We start from the raw sequence: 12,387 nt of genomic DNA, 5'->3' as shown, positions 1-12,387 counted from the left end.
GTACTAAAAGGTAGAATAGATAAGGCATTGCAAATTCATATTGAACCGAGCATTTACCATACTTACAGCAAGAAGGATAAAATTCTCCAGTTATAAAGACATTATTTTTCCACGTTAAGCTTCTGAAAGGAGTTTGGATTGCAGAGGACTGAATAAACCAGTACAAACCTTTAATTCCATAGGCATTAATAGGCGCTCAATTGTTCATTCAGTAGTATTCATATTAAACACAATTCACTTATTCACTCTCCAATCAGGAATTCCATCATTTCCCCCCCCCCCAATCTGCCAATGAAAACTACAATTTTGTAATAATTTTTGTAGATCTCGGGGGTCTGGCCCAAGATTTTGGGGAGCTACATACTATTCTAGAGCAGAGTGCTTCAGTTTTAAAAAAAAAAACTCCAAGGGAGGTATTTGATCCCATAGGTGAAAATATAGGGTCCAGCAGTCAGGTCAGTATCTGGGATAAGTGTGTGTTCAACACATGTCAATAAGAAAAATGATTGCCTTTTGGTCAATCAGCAAGAGGCCCACAATTATGTCTCTTTGCAGTGTTCCAGTGTGATGTGACTGTGATTTACAATTTTTTTGGGAAACCAGAATTTACTTCCAGTTTCCAGCAAAAAAAAAAAGACTCCACAGCATACAATGGGCTCACTTAATGATCACAGCATCTGCTTGTCCATAAGATCTGCTTAATGACCACCACAAAAAGGTCATAAAATTAATCTTGGCCGTGTGTTGACCAGATTAACAACCATCACAATTTACAATCCCAATTGGTTATGGTCTGTCCGTAAGCACTGTAGCAGATTCTTCTAGGAACTGTGATTGTGTCTGCCTCTATGGCACTTCAGTTTGCATGAAGTGTCTATAGTGGTGCCTAGGCCCGGACCTGATTTCCACACACACAAATATTTCTCAGATATACATTAAAGAGAAAAGAAAAATAATGAACAAAATACAGAGTAGGAGAAGCTAGCAGTAGGCGTGATCCTTAGCTATGCTTACAACACATCTCTGACTGCCATCTCTCTGCCTTCTGCCTGGCCTAGGAGAGAGGATGTATTTCACTACGCTTAAAGTTCTCCTTTGCTAGCAGTCTTCAAAACACAGGCTGGCTGGTCACCTGTCGGAGATGCTCTGATTTTGCACGGACTGGACTAGATGATCTCTAAGACTCCCCTCCAACTCTATAACTCTGTAAGAGACAGTATAGCAGTCACCTGGGATTGTGTTTGCATTTGCTTGATCTCAGATTCACCGTAGGGCGCTTGTCTTGACCTGTGGGGGGTTCAAGGGATGCCTGCATCAGACAGGAAAGGCTGGCGGCCTTCAGCACCTTGGATAGCTCCAAACAGAAAAAAAAACATCCTCCAACGCAACTAATCCTTTTATCTTTCTTGGATCAGGTTTTCTATTCTTTGACTCCACCCCTTCCGAGAGTTTCCCAGGTAATCCTGGGGTTACAACTGGTTGCTTAGCGACTGTTGCAAGTTAGGGTGGACCTTCCCAAAAGTATTTGTGACTCTGTTCCAAAGTCCCAATGGCTGCTCCCCTCCCCCACTTTCAGGAATTGACCCCCTTTTATGGCCATCTGCGGCATCCTGCGGTCATATGATCATGATTTATGTTTTTGCTGAAAACTTGGAAGCGCCATGGCAGTGTGGGCTGCATGTTACTAAGGGGTGGAAACAGCAATGCCCCTTGTGCCTCTCATCAGTTTGGAACCCAGCCAGTTTTCAGTCAGGCTAAGCTCATTGTAGAGTTGCTGGTGGCATCCCTCTTTGTTCTGAGTCTGAGTCCTGTGGTTTGGAGCACCTTCTTCCCGGGAAATTGGTTTCAGGTGAGTGTAATTTTCCAGGGACAAGGTCACGGGTGGATCATGCTCAACCATGGAGAAAACAAGTTGGCTGCCGGTCAGATTTTTCTTTCTCAACTTAAGAATGACATCACAAGACAGTAGCAGGAGTCAAAATAAGACCAGGAGAAATTACACAAAACAAGAGGGCTTTTGTTATCTGGACCGTCATGAAGACAGGAAGAATGGTCCTGCGTGGTTAATGTCGGGAGGGAACAATCAGTTCCAGCCAGCAGAAGAGAATGCAAACCTGCTTGCTTTTCCTATGCAGGCAGCCCTCCACTTACGACAGTTCATCTAGTGACCGTTCGAAGGTACAACAGAACCCAAAAAAGGGACTTATAACCATTTTTCACACTTGTTTGCAGCATCCCCATGGTCGGGTGATCAAAATCCAGACGTTTGGCAACCCACTCATATTTATGACGGTCGCAGTGTCCCGGGTTCATGTGATCCCCTTTTGCCACATTCTGACGAGCAAAGTCAAGGGGGAAGGCAGCTTCACTTAACAGCCGTGTTACTAATTTCGCAACTGCAGGGATTCACTTATCAATGGTGACAAGAAAGGTTGTAAAACGGGAGGGGGGGAACTCACTTAAGACATGTCTCAACAGTTTCTAGTCTGTCCTTATCAGTCTTTATTAATATGTAGCCGTATTGCCCTCTTAGCAACATGGCATCATGGCCATGACAAAGAGAAGTTTACTAATGACTGCCATAGCTGCGATGGAGAACTTTCATGGAGAACGTCCCATATTCATGCTGGGTATGGGTATGGAGGCTAAAGCATATAAGGAACGGTTGCTGGAATTGGGGAAGTCTAGTTTAATGAAGAGAAGGACGAGGGGAGACATGATAGCAATGTTCCAATATCTCAGGGGCTGCCCCAAAGAAGAGGGAGTCAAGCTCTTCTCCAAAGCGCCTGAAGGCAGGACAAGAAGCAATGGATGGAAACTAATCAAGGAGAGAAGCAACCTAGAACTAAGGAGAAACTTCCTGACAGTTAGAACAATTAGCCAGTGGAACGACCTGCCTCCAGAAGCGGTGAATGCTCCAACGCTGGAAGTTTTTAAGAAGAGACTGGACAGCCATTTGTCTGAAATGGTGTAGGGTTTCCTGCCTGAGCAGGGGGTTGGACTCGATGACCTCAAAGGTCCCTTCCAACTTTATTATTATTATTATTATTATTATTATTATTATTATTATTATTATTAATAATAATAATAATAATAATTACAGGCTAGAAAGGTCACTTCCTATCTCCTCCAATTCCCCAGCTTGTTTTCTACATCACTATCTCCATGTTTTCTTGGGCAAGCAGGACACCACCCAAGAAATGAAAAACTCATTTTTATTTTCTTGCAATGATAATGGGGTCCATGCAAGATACAAAGATGCCCTTGAAATAAGGACGGATCTGGAAATGAATGCTACGCTTTCCAGTATGCTGGGTTTTCACTGATTCCTTCAGGAATCCTTTGCTTTTCCAAACAAACCTTCTATTCAGCTTCATTGCTTAATGTTCCCCAGATAGGCTTGGTTTCAACTGCCAGAATTCCCTAATCAAATTGGGGAAGCCTGGTGTATGTCTTTTGGGAGACAGTGAAGGAAATCACCAAGCGATCCTAATGAGATTAGGAAAAAACAACAACCTTCCCTTTGTGACTGAAAGAGCACCTGTGTTATCCGCCCCAACAGAAACCACACTGTTCCCACTTTAGCGTTTCAGAACGTTTTGCGATGCAGTTTGAAACCTAGAAAATGCACAGAGAGTTGTGTGTATCTGTGTATAATTGTGCTGTGCAGAAGAGCACATGCACCCAATGGCACAAAGGACGTGCACATTTTCCGGAAAACTTTCAGTGCAATTTAAAAAAAAAAAAAATCACGAAACTGAAAAACTTGTCCCAATGAATGAATGAACGAACGAACAAATGAGAATATACACTATTTGGCCTCAGCAAATGGCTGCATCAGGAAACTAAACAAAACAGGGTCAGGCCAGGCTATTCAGCAATCCTGAGAAATTAAAACAAAACCCAAAATAAGACCATTTCTATATTGCAGCTTGTTTGGGCTGAGTATGTCTACATCCATATAACTGGGTTAGCAGCAGTACAGAAATGATCTTATTTGGGGTTCTGTTTTAATTTCCCATGATTGCTGGCTCTTTTATGACTCATGGACTTCAACTCCCAGAATTCCTGAGTCAGCTATGCTATGCTGACTCAGGAATTCTGGGAGTTGAAGTCCATGAGTCATAAAAGAGCCGAGGTTGCATACTCCTGGCCTAGCCTGAACCTATTTTGTTTAGTTTAGTTTAGTTTCTTGATGCAGCCATTTAGTTTCTTGATGCAGCTAGTTTTAGTTTAGTTTAGTTTCTTGATGCAGCCATTTGCTGAGGCCAAATAGCGTATATTCATTCATTCATTCATTCATTCATTCATTCATTCATTCATTCGATACAAAGATCAAACCCAATGGGTCAAACCATCTAACTTAATCTCTCTACTTCAGACATGTCAAACACAAGGCCTGGGGGCTGGATGCGGCCCGTGAAGTAGTTTTATATGGCCCGTGCAGCCATCCTGGAAACAGTGAGGGAACGGCCCCCGCTGCCTTGGCCCTGGCCCAGGCCGGCCGGGAGCCAATGTACAATTTTGTGGTGGCCATCTAGGCTGAAACGCATTCAGTCTTAGCTCCATAACCCCCCCCCCCCGGCATGGCCTGAGAGGAACAGCGAGGCTCCTCCAGTGGACCATGGCTTGCCCTGGTCCCACCCCCTTCTGCCAGAGACCCTCAGATCTGTCCCACTCCTGCCCAGGCCCCCACAGGCACCCTTGATGCGAACGGTGTAGAGTTGGCCACACCCACCCAATAGGCCACACCCACTCCATCCACGCCCACCCAGTAGGCCACACCCACCCGGCCTCCTGAGGGCAACCGCAATGCTGATGCGGCCCTCAATGCAATTGAGTTTGACATCCCTGCTCTACTTGGATAACTGGTATTTTTCTAAAATCAAGCCTGGACTCCTTATAAGCCAAACCAACGTGTAACCCTCCAAGTAAAGTATCTTCCTGATAAATACCAGCTAGGCAAGTGGCTTTACCTGACGTCTTGGTACAGCAAGACCACGTGCAAAGGTTTTTCAAATGTTTTCGAAGATGAGTTTCACAGCATCTGTAAGGGTCTTTCTGGAAGCCTGTTAAAGGCCATGGGACCAAGGCCATAGAGTCATCCTCCTAGAAGAGAGCAAAAGAGGCAGACCTGAGTGGACTCTTTTGAGTCTCTGCAAGACTTTACAGGAGATTAAAATAATGGGTTGTGCCCCGTTCCACTGCAATCACAGGAGAAATTTCTTAATAACATCTTCCATTTTTTTTTCTTGAGGCCATTCAGAGTATGCTGCCTCCACTTTTTTCCCCAAGGAAGCAGTCCAAATATAAATATACCCCATTCAGAAAAATTCACTGAACTTCACACCAGAGTAAGAGTCTCGATGAATGTTTGGACTACAACTCCCATCACCCTTGGTGATGCTGATTAGAGTTGATCAAAATTAAAATCCCAAATATCTGAAGATTACCAGCTACAGATTACCAGCTATAGCCTTTATACCAAACTGCTTATCTGTGGACACTTCTGTTTTTCATGATTTTTTATTAATGATACGATCTATCTATCTGTCTGTCTGTCTGTCTGTCTGTGTGTGTGTGTATATCTCCAGAAAGATATCTGCCACAAAGAAGGGGTGGTGGTCAACCTATTCTCCAAAGCACCTGAAGGCAAGACAAAAAGCAATGAATGGAAACTCATCAAGGAGAGAAGCAACCTAGAACTAAGGAGAAACTTCCTGACAGTTAGAACAATTAATCTGTGGAACGACTTGCCTCCAGTAGTTGTGGGTGCTCCAGCACTGAAGGTTTTTAAGAAGAGGCTGGACAACCATTTGTCTGAAATGGTTTTAGGGTTTCCAGTGGATTGAACTAGAAGACCTTCAAGATTCCTTCTAACTCTGTTATTCTGTTATTGAGAATCTAGAATGATGATCGATGGGTCTGCTTTTGAGCAAAAGTTTCAATAGGAACAAGCATCTATCTGGAAGGAAGCTAAGCAAGATCAGGTTTGTTAGTGCTTGGATGGAGCCAAGAGAAATGATGGCTATATGGAGGTGGTCAAAGCATCCAGGAAGAGACCAACGGTAAACTATTTCCACACTATTTCCACACTATATAATCCCAGCAAAACTGGGATTATAAACAGCATAGAACAGACCTCTGGGCAACAGTGAAGAACAGACAAGTGATTGTTAAACTGCAGACCATTTGTTCTCCTTGTTACAAACATCACCACCAGAAAGCTACATTTGATTGCAAAATACACAATATACGATACTTGCTGATGTTGTCCATCCATCCTGTTTTAGGTCTCTTTCGTGGACACTTTTGATCAATATATAGCTAGGTGTATAGCTAAATAAATGGCTGCTGTCCCTTGTAAACATTCCTGCAAGAAACATTCATTCCTTATCAAGGTATTGGGTTTCTATTTGATAGATCCTCAAATAGATAAGTGACTTCTTTTTCACCAAATCTTATTGCCAAATGTATGAATGTGTTGCTTTGGAAGACTCAAATCTATCTGACGCTATCTGATGGGCTTGAATCTCTTAAAAGAGATCCTGTTAACCTGGTGAACTCTGTTATTGTCTGGCAGCTGTGAAAACAACTTGTAACAGACACTGGTTGTAATGTCAGCAAACTCACAGCAGTACCGCCAACTTACTTACTTGTTACTTGAAATGCTCAGCAGTTCTGATTTGAGGAGCAGAAGCGGAGGAGACACACCTGGAGGCCAAACGGGGTCCTTGATCTAATTTCCTGTTTTTCTCTGCAACCAGATTGACTCAAACATTTTCTGGTAGGCTGTTTGAAAAAGAAAGAAGGAGAGAGAAAAGGAGACATAAAAAAAAAAAGTGTAAAGAGAGAAAGGAGGGGTGGCTAGAATTTGAGCACACGTGACAATAAACGAGGATATGTGTACCTCAGGGTTGAACTGTGGGGTCCTTGGTGCTCTCTGAGCTTGGTGGTTTTCTTGCAGACGTTTCTTTACCTACTCAAGGTAACATCATCAGTGCTGGGGCTGCAGTGCTGATGAGGTTACCTAGTTTGGATAATGAAATGTCTGCAAGGAAAAAAGCAAGCTCAGAGAGCACCAAGGACCCCTCAAATGTGACAATAATTAAGAGGTTACTGTACTGCCTACTATAGAAGAACGGACGCTTAAAGTGTCAAATTTAGCAGAAATGGCTAAGATTTCTGCTTATTTGAAGGATCACTCACAAGAAAGATACATTTCGGTCTGGAGAAGATGGATAGATTATATTCAGAATAAATACGGGACTAAAAAGTTCCATCTAGTTTATGAGTAAATTTTAGAGTATTATGATTATTAATAGTTTATTATAGTAGAATTTTTATTAGTTTTATTATTATTTTTAGTATTAGTATTGTTTAACAATTTAGATACTGCATTGTTTAATAATTAGGATATTAACTTGTTTATATCATTATGTTTATTTTTAATTTGTTTATACTTATGTTAAAGGAGAGTCAAAGCGCATTATGGACTTGGTTATTTATATAGTTGGTTAGCGTTAGTTAGAGTATGATTATTATATTTGTAACCCGGTACTCAGCTCTGGGAAGTGGGGGAGGGAGGGGGGTTTAGGGTGGATGGGCTTTGGGGTGTATACTGTAACTTTTATAAAACTTTTCAATAAAAAAAAAGAGGTTACTGTACTGGACAGCAGGAATGGCCTTGAAGGACGGGAGGAAGAAGAAGGTCAAGGAAGTACATCGATACATATCTGAGACAAGCCCTTCCCTTGAACATAGAAGATAAAGGGAAGGAGGAAGAAGTATATTCAGATATGAAACTACAGGTAGTCCTTGACTTGCAACAGTTCATTTAGTGACCGGTTACAGCAGCACTGAAAAAAGTGACTGATGACCATTTTTTTTTTGTAAAAAAAATTTTTATTTTCAATTTTACATTACATCATAAAAATACTTCAGATAAAGAGTAAAATAAATTTATACACATAACTTCCGGTATTGCTCACCCATTTCCCCCCAAACCACATCCACCCTCTGACCTCTTCTCTCACTTCCCTCTTTCCCTCTTCTTCCTCACTCTCCCCCTCTCCTCCTTCTCCTCAACCTTCCTACTTAATTTTCTCCCCTTCCTCCTATCTTCTCACTCCGGATGCCGTCCAGGAGAAATGCCCGAGCAATTCCTCTCTCCAAAATAAAACATAATATTATATAAAATGAAACTATTTCTACTTATCTGAGCTATTTAAATGCATCCCTTGTGCTCCCCCGCCACTTTGCTTCTGTGATATCTTTTGTGTGAAGGTTACCTAGTCCTCAACTTTTCCACCTGTCTCTCAAGGTCATTCCCACATGCCATTATACACCAGCGGTTCTCAACCTGTGGGTTGGGACCCCATTTGGGATCAAACGACCATTTCACAGGGGTCGCCAAACAATCTGCGTTTTGGTCGTAGCTTCCATGTCATTAACTACATTTTCCTTGCTTTTCTTGCCTGTGTGTGTGTTACTGCCCGTTTCCCCCTCCTCGTGTGCTTGTAAACCGGGGGGGGGGGGATTCTTTCCCTTCCTTCTTTGATCTAAGCAGTGGTTCTCAACCTGTGGGTCGGGACCCCATTTGGGGTCGAACGACCATTTCACGGGGGTCGCCAAACAACGCAGTCCGCCATTTTTTTACCCCTTTTCCTTAGCTGTGCTACTCCCTTTTATTCTATTGGCTTTTGAAAGCCAATAGAATAGACTCTCTTGAATAGAGTCTAATTCTATTGGCTTTCAAAAGCCAATAGGAATTGTCCAGGCTGTCTCTGCCCTGCTGAGCCCGCCAAAAGTCCCATTCTGCAAACGGTGCTGCACCAGTTGAGTAGTCCTCGACTTATGACTGGTTGAGTAGTCCTCGACTTACGACCGGTTGGGCGTCGCGGCATTAAAAAGATTGAGAACCACTGTTATACACCATCCCTTCTAACGGAGTGGGAAACCTCTCCAGATAAAGAGGCAAGGAAGACACATCATGGGAATCAATGTGGGAGAAGATTTCCAAAATAGTGTAATCTAGGGGTGTCCATCCTGGGACCCCAGGGCTAAATGGGGCCTTCACAAGTCTTGGGTGCAGCTCCCAAGTTCCTCTCAAAGGTCTACCAAATGCTAATTATTAATTATTATGTTCAGCAGAAGAACATAACATGCACAGACATTGTATTAATTTATAATAATTATATTCTCCGCAATTATAATTATTTCACATTTATATTTAGTTGGAATTGACTGAAGTTACATTCCTTCCTCATCCTGTCAATTTTTGGCCAATTTCACTAGTACGAGAAAAAAAAATCTCAGGGGGATGCTGAAACAGTCTGTTCTTCCTTGCTTGCTAGTAATTCTGTTTGGGTGGACCAGCAACAATTCTGAAATTGTCCAGAAAGCTATTTTACGTCATTACCGCTACAATCACTTCCTAGCAATAGCACCCATCATTTTCATGACCCCAGGAGTCTTCTCTAACCAAAAGATTGCACTTGAACTAAAACACCCATGATTCCCAGCCAGGACAATTTTAGCCCAATTTTCCAGAAGCCGTAGCAGTGATCGACCAAGATTTGAAAGATACCAGATGCTTTTGTTATTCACAGGAAAGTCTAAACTAGAGTCACTTTGGGTAGTCAGATGAGCAGCATGTACATTTAACAAATAATAAACCTGGATGCATGCTTGAAAATGGGCAAATACCCTAATTTCCGCATCGGTTGTATCAGAAATGTCCAAAAGAGAAAGACACTTCTTGGTCCCATAGTGATTCTGGAAACCATCTGAGTTTTGAAAAATTCCTTTTCTCCCCTCTTTCCATTGCTCGTGGCATTTTCAAAGACTAACCCTCAGCAATGTTTAAGTCAAAACTTTCCAGAAAATGCAACAGTACATTAAAGTTTCTGTGGTTTTGGCTGATACCACACAGGGCAGCTAAGCAACAGTTTTGCAAGACCAAACCCAGCATATTCTTGTGAAGGGGGAATGTGCTAACCAATTCCTTGACCTGGAACCTCTGCGGAATATTACAGTTTTGGCAGGCACACCTGGTATTATGGACTGCAAAGAAGAATTCATATCCAGAAACAAGCGTGTGTCTGGCTATCACATCCTCAAACACTGTCACACGAGAGAAAAAAACCTGGTTTGTCATTTTCTGTTTGCTAAACCTCCATGCTTGCTCCTAGGGAGGAAAGCTATGGCAAATCTAGACAGCATACTAAAAAGCAGAGACATCACTCTGCCAACAAAAGTGCGTATAGTCAAGGCCATGGTTTTCCCAGTTGCAATGTATGGCTGTGAATGCTGGACCATAAGAAAGGCTGAGCGACAAAGAATGGAGGCCTTTGAACTCTGGTGCTGGAGAAAACTCCTGAGAGTCCCCTGGACTGCAAAGCCATCAAACCGGTCAGTCCTGGAGGAGATCAACCCCGACTGCTCTTTAGAAGGCCAGATCCTGAAATTGAAACTCAAGTATTTTGGCCACCTAATGAGAAGGAAGGACTCCCTGGAGAAGAACCTCATGCTGGGAAAGATGGAGGGCAATAGAAAAAGGGGACGACAGAGAATGAGGTGGCTGGATGGAGTCACGGAAGCAGGAGGTATGAGCTTCAATGGACTCCAGAAGATGGTAGAGGACAGGAAGGCCTGGAGGAACATTGTCCATGGGGTCGCAATGGGTCAGACACGACTTCACAACAACAACAAGCCAATGCAGAATGCCAGTTGGACCTAGCCAGGACCCCGCCATTGTTTCCCATGTGTCCTCAGGTTTTAATGTTTGATTTTAATTATGTTTTAATTGTACATGTATAGACATATTTTTATGACTGTAAGCCACCCAGAATTACACTATGGTAAGATGGGCGGCCAATAAATTTTATAAATAAATAAACCTGTATTGCCAGGGAATCCAAGAAGAACTATGCCTCCCCCAGCATACTTAACTAAATTTGAAGTACCTAAATACCTCCAGGGCCTATATTACAGTGATAATCTTACTAACTTCATCTCACCATTACTGCATAAATACCCAGAGTGCACAGGGCAGTCCTACATGGAGGTTCCTTGCAGATACGAACCCTGATACAACAAACAACATTTGCCAGGTTCTGGGCAGCAGACTTAAAATTTGCCAGATGATGACCCGTGTCATAAACTAGACTTAATGAATATCTAGTTCGCCACACTAGAGTGCTCTACAATTTGACAGATGTAGTCTTCCCTATCAGTAGGTGGCCTACTGATGAAGATGCTTGCCTCCCACTAGGAAGGTTGAGAGTTCAATTCTAGGTTTCTCTCCTAGGTCACAAAGAAAAAAATACCTGCTACAAACTCTGTGTGGCATCAGGAAGGGCAGAAGAAAAGGATGACAACGGGAGTGCGAATGACGGACATGTAGGAGAGGAAGTGGGGGGGAGCCTACTGAGATGGAGTGCCCCAGGGAAGGATGTGAGAAGAGAAAACAGTTTAGGGATGTGGGGCTTACGTTAGATCAAAGAAGGAAGGAAAAGAATCCCCCCCTCGGTTTACGAGCACACGGGGAGCGGGGAATGGGCAGTAACAACACACAGGCAAGAAAAGCAAGGAAAATGTAGTTAGTGACACGGAAGCTACGACCAAAATGCAGATTTGATAGGATCCCGTGACGAGATCTAGAAGCTGGGCACAAATGGCGTCTCACCTATAAATGGACTCTCCCATCGACTAGAACAATGGTTCTCAACCTTTTTAATGCCGCGACCCCCAACCGGTCGTAAGTCGAGGACTTCTCAACCAGTTGTAAGTCGAGGACTACTCAACTGGTGCAGCACCATTTGCAGAATGGGACTTTTGGCGGGCTCAGCAGGGCAGAGACAGCCTGGACAATTCCTATTGGCTTTTGAAAGCCAATAGAATTAGACTCTATTCAAGAGAGTCTATTTTATTGGCTTTCAAAAGCCAATAGAATAAAAGGGAGTAGCACAGCTAAGGAAAAGGGGGAAAAATGATGGACTGCGTTGTTTGGCGACCCCCGTGAAATGGTCGTTCGACCCCAAATGGGGTCCCGACCCACAGGTTGAGAACCACTGGACTAGAATATACCCTGACGATGCTGGCAGTTGCCAGCGAAAGCTTGGTGTTTTATTGAATAAAACTTTTATAGTTTTGTAAATTTTCCTGGTGCTCATGCTTTTTAGCTGTTAGGATCTGGACAGACTTGAACACTGGGCACTAACTAACAAAATGAAATTCAATGGTGAAAAAAGCAAGGTTCTACATTTAGGCAAGAAAAACCAAATGCACAAGTACAGCATAGGTGGCACCATGCTCAATAGTAGTAACTGTGAGAGGGACCTCGGAGTCCTAGTAGACAATCACTAAATATGAGCCAGCAGTGTG

The 12,387-nt window shown here is 43.0% G+C and overlaps 1 protein-coding gene across 7 annotated transcripts in view; it reads right to left on the bottom strand.

The window, feature by feature from the left end:
• The window catches only part of COL8A2 (collagen type VIII alpha 2 chain), a 157,430-nt gene that overhangs the window by 31,081 nt on the left and 113,962 nt on the right, over positions 1 to 12,387 (bottom strand). For all 7 annotated transcript variants that reach the window (XM_039353335.1, XM_039353342.1, XM_039353337.1 and 4 more), the window contains 2 exons: positions 6,657 to 6,792; positions 4,977 to 5,109 (listed from right to left, as the gene is read on the bottom strand). The gene's annotated coding sequence lies outside the window, so the exon portion shown is untranslated. The remainder of the gene's footprint in view (positions 1 to 4,976; positions 5,110 to 6,656; positions 6,793 to 12,387) is intronic.

The sequence above is a fragment of the Crotalus tigris genome, unplaced genomic scaffold (assembly GCF_016545835.1).
Source record: "Crotalus tigris isolate CLP2741 ecotype Arizona unplaced genomic scaffold, ASM1654583v1 scf7180000018517.1768243, whole genome shotgun sequence".
Taxonomy (NCBI): domain Eukaryota; kingdom Metazoa; phylum Chordata; class Lepidosauria; order Squamata; family Viperidae; genus Crotalus; species Crotalus tigris.
Note: the sequence above shows the minus strand (reverse complement) of the source record. Positions and strands in the feature narration are given on the sequence as shown.